Source organism: Arachis stenosperma, chromosome 4, assembly GCF_014773155.1.
Source record: "Arachis stenosperma cultivar V10309 chromosome 4, arast.V10309.gnm1.PFL2, whole genome shotgun sequence".
Lineage (NCBI taxonomy): Eukaryota > Viridiplantae > Streptophyta > Magnoliopsida > Fabales > Fabaceae > Arachis > Arachis stenosperma.
The window spans coordinates 99,275,014-99,279,984 of NC_080380.1; the positions used below are offsets into that span (position 1 = coordinate 99,275,014).

Here is a 4,971-nt window from a genome sequence, read left to right on the forward strand (position 1 = left end):
ATATTTGATGTTTCTTGCTTGATTCTAGTGTCTTATCTTAAGTTTGGTGTCAATTGCATACATTCATTCATGTGTCTTAAGGATCTTCAAGTAATTCTTGATGATTTCTTACTCTGATCTTTGAATTCTTTTGACTTGGGTGTTTATGTGTCTCATGTAGTGTCAGTAGTATACAAACTGCTAAGTTTGGTGTCTTGCATGCATTGTTATTTGATTCTTGTTGCATTTTGACTATTAAAAAAAAATCCAAAAATATTTTTAATTTGTGTCTTTTCAAGTCAATAATACAAAGAATTGAAGATTCAGCACATACTGCAGAGGAATTATACAGAAAAAGCTGGGCGTTCAAAACGCCCAGTGAAGAAGGACAGACTGGCGTTTAAACACCAGCCAGGGTACCTGGTTGGGCGTTTAACGCCCAAAAAGGGTGCATTTTGGGCGTTAAACGCCAGAATGGATACCATTCTGGGCGTTTAACGCCAGGATGGCAAAGGGGGAAGATTTTGTTTTCAAAATCAATTTTTTTCAAGTTTTCAAAGTTTTTCAAAATCAAATCTTTTTCAAATCATATCTTTTCAATCAAATGTTTTCAAAATCAATTTCTTTCCTTTTTCAAAGATACTTACTAACAATTAATGATTTGATTGAACATCTCAAATTTGTTGCCTTTTCTGTTGAGAAAGGTTTAATGTTTCAAATCATATCTTTTCTTGTTAGGCAAGTCATTAATTTTTAAAATCAAATCTTTTTTTTTTTAAATTGTTTTCAAATCAAATCTTTTTAAAATTGTTTTCAAATCATATCTTCTCAATCATATCTTTTTCAAAATAAGTTTTCAATCAAATCTTTTTAACTTCTAATTTCAAAATCTTTTTCAAAAATCACTTGATTTCTTTTTCACTTTGAATTTTCGAAAATTATCAATCAATTTTTCAAAATGTTTTCAAAATCTTTTTAATTGAATTTTCAAAAATTTTCTTCCCTCCTTCTCACATCCTTCTATTTATGGAGTACTACTCCTTCTTAATGCACAATTCGAACTCTATCTAATCAAGTTCGAATTCTTCTACCTCCTTCTTCTATTTTTCTTTACCTCTGACACCTCAAGGAATCTCTATAACTGTGACATAGAGGATTCCACATTTTCTTGTTCTCTTCTCTTTCATATGAGCAGGAGCAGAGACAAAGGCATTCTTGTTGAAGCTGACCCTGAACCTGAAAGAACCTTGAAGAGAAAGCTAAGAGAAGCAAAAGCATAACTCTCTTTAGAGGACCTGACCGAATTCTTCAAAGAAGAAGAAGACATGGCAGCCGAAAACAACAATAATGCAAACAATGCAAGGAAGGTGCTGGGTGACTTTACTGCACCTACTCCTGACTTCTATGGGAGAAGCATCTCTATCCCTGCCATTGGAGCAAACAACTTTGAGCTTAAACCTCAATTAGTTTCTCTAATGCAACAGAATTGCAAGTTCCATGGACTTCCAATGGAAGATCCTCATCAGTTCTTAGCTGAATTCTTGCAAATCTGTGACACAGTCAAGACTAATGGGGTAGACCCTGAGGTCTATAGACTGATGCTATTCCCTTTTGCTGTAAGAGACAGAGCTAGAATATGGTTGGACTCTCAACCTAAAGAAAGCCTGGACTCTTGGGAAAAGCTAGTCAATGCCTTCTTGGCAAAGTTCTTTCCACCACAAAGATGGAGTAAGCTTAGAGTGGAAGTCCAAACCTTCAGACAGAAGGATGGAGAATCCCTCTATGAAGCTTGTGAAAGATACAAACAATTGATCAGAAAATGTCCTTCTGACATGCTTTCTGAATGGAGCATCATAGGTATTTTCTATGATGGTCTCTCTGAACTATCTAAGATGTCCTTGGATAGCTCTGCTGGAGGATCTCTTCATCTGAAGAAGACGCCTACAGAAGCTCAAGAGCTCATTGAAATGGTTGCAAATAACCAATTCATGTACACTTCTGAGAGAAATCCTGTGAACAATGGGACAAGTCAGAAGAAAGGAGTTCTTGAGATTGATACTCTGAACGCCATTTTGGCTCAGAATAAAATATTGACTCAACAAGTCAATTTGATTTCTCAAAGTCTGTCTGGAATGCAAAATGCACCAAGCAGTACTAAGGATGCTTCATCTGAGGAAGAAGCTTATGATCCTGAGAACCCTTCAATGGAAGAGGTGAATTACCTAGGAGAACCCTATGGAAACACCTATAATTCTTCATGGAGAAATCACCCAAATTTCTCATGGAAGAATCAAGAGAGACCTCAACAGGGTTTCAACAACAATAATGGTGGAAGAAACAGGTTTAGCAATGGCAAGCCTTTTCCATCTTCTTCTCAGCAACAGACAGAGAATTCTAAGTAGAACCCCTCTGACTTAGCAACCATGGTCTCTGATCTAATCAAAACCACTCAAAGTTTCATGACTGAAACAAGGTCCTCTATTAGGAATTTAGAAGGACAAGTGGGACAGCTGAGCAAGAAAGTTACTGAACTCCCTCCTAGTACTCTCCCAAGTAATACAGAAGAAAATCCAAAAGGAGAGTGCAAGGCCATCAATATGGCCGAATTTGGAGAGGAAGGGGAGGAAGTGAACGCCACTGAGGAAGGCCTCAATGGGCGTGCACCAACCTCCAATGAGTTCCCCAATGAGGAACCATGGGAATCTGCGGCTCAAAATGAGACCATAGAGATTCCATTGGACTTACTTCTGCCTTTCATGAGCTCTGATGAGTATTCTTCCTCTGAAGAGGATGAATATGTCACTGAAGAGCAAGTTGCTAAATACCTTGGAGCAATCATGAAGCTAAATGACAAGTTATTTGGAAATGAGACTTGGGAGGATGAACCTCCTTTGCTCACCAAAGAACTGGATGACTTGTCTAGGCAGAAATTACCTCAAAAGAGACAAGACCCTGGAAAGTTTTCCATACCTTGTACCATAGGCACCATAACCTTCAAGAAGGCTCTGTGTGACTTAGGGTCAAGTGTAAACCTCATGCCTCTCTCTGTAATGGAGAAGCTAAGGATCTTTGAGGTACAAGCTGCAAAAATCTCACTAGAGATGGCAGACAACTCAAGAAAACAAGCTTATGGACTTGTAGAGAATGTTTTGGTTAAGATTGAAGACCATTACATCCCTACTGATTTCATAGTCCTAGAGACTGGGAAGTGCATGGATGAATCCATCATCCTTGGCAGACCCTTCCTAGCCACAGCAAAGGCTGTGATTGATGTTGATGGAGGTGAACTGATCATTCAAGTGAATGAAGAATCCTATGTGTTTAAGGCTCAAGGATATCCCTCTGTCACCATGGAGAAGAAGCATGAAGAGCTTCTCTCAAATCAGAGACAAACAGAGCCCCCACCGTCAAACTCTAAGTTTGGTGTTGGGAGGCCACAACCAAACTCTAAGTTTGGTGTTGAACCCCCACATTCAAACTCTAAGTTTGGTGTTGGGAGGTTCCAACATTTCTCTGAGTATCTGTGAGGCTCCATGAGAGCACTCTGTCAAGCTACTGACATTAAAGAAGCGCTTGTTGGGAGGCAACCCAATATTATATTTTACATATTTTCTTTTGTTATTTTATTTTATTTTGTAGGTTGATGATCATAAGAAGTCACAAAATTAATTGAAAAAGCAAAAACAGAATAAAAAACAGGAAGAAAAACAGCACACCCTGGAGGAAGATGCTGTTGGCGTTCAAACGCCAGTAAGTCTAGCAGTTGGGCGTTTAACGCCCAGTCTGGCACCATTCTGGGCGTTTAACGCCAGAAAGGGGCACCAGACTGGCGTTAAATGCCAGAAAAGGGCAAGAACCTGGCGTTAAACGCCAGGAATGGGCACCAGCCCGGCGTTTAACGCCAGCAATGGCTCAAAACGTGAATTTTGATGCCATTTGGTGCAGGGATGACTTTTCCTTGACACCACAGGATCTGTGGACCCCACAGGACCCCACCACCACTCTCTCTCTTCTTCCCCCATTCACCAATCACCTCAACACCTCTTCCCCAAAAACCCTTCACCTATCAAATCCCATCTTTCTCTTCACCACTCACATCCATCCTTCATAAAACCCCACCAACCTCACCCTTCAAATTCAAACCACTTTCCCTCCCAAACCCACCCATAATGGCCGAACCTCATCTCCCCTCTCTCCTATATAAACCCTTCTTAACCCCTTCATTTTCACACAACTTAAACAACACTTCTCCCCCTCTTTGGCCGAATACACCACCATCTCCCTCTTCCTCATTTCTTCTTCTTCTACTCTTTTCTTTCTTCTTTTGCTCGAGGACGAGCAAACATTTTAAGTTTGGTGTGGTAAAAGCGTTGCTTTTTCGTTTTTCCATAACCATTATGGCATCCAAGGCCGGAGAAACCTCTAGAAAGAGGAAAGGGAAGGCAAAAGCTTCCACCTCTGAGTCATGGGAGATGGATAGATTCATCTCATGGGTGCATCAAGACCACTTCTATGAAATTGTGGCCTTGAAGAAGGTGATCCCCGAGATCCCCTTTTCACTCAAAAAGGGTGAATATCCGGAGATCCGCCATGAGATCCGAAGAAGAGGTTAGGAAGTGCTTACCAACCCCATTCAACAAGTCGGAATCTTGATGGTCCAAGAATTCTATGCCAATGCATGGATCACCAAGAACCATGATCAAAGTATGAACCCGGATCCAAAGAATTATCTCACAATGGTTCGGGGGAAATACTTGGATTTTAGTCCGGAAAGTGTGAGGGTGGCGTTCAACTTGCCTATGATGCAAGGAGATGAACATCCTTACACAAGAAGGGTCAACTTTGATCAAAGGTTGGACCAAGTCCTCACAATCATATGTGAAGAGGGCGCACAATGGAAGAGAGATTCAAGAGGCAAGCCGGTTCAATTGAGAAGGCATGACCTCAACCCGTGGCTAGAGGATGGTTGGAGTTTATCCAACGCTCAATCAT

At 40.5% G+C, this 4,971-nt stretch overlaps 1 non-coding gene across 1 annotated transcript; it reads right to left on the reverse strand.

The window, feature by feature from the left end:
- Positions 1–1,709: 1,709 nt before the first annotated feature.
- LOC130977871 (small nucleolar RNA R71) lies at positions 1,710–1,817 on the reverse strand. The gene has a single exon (XR_009085544.1). It is a non-coding gene; the product is annotated as a small nucleolar RNA R71 (small nucleolar RNA).
- Positions 1,818–4,971: the final 3,154 nt, after the last annotated feature.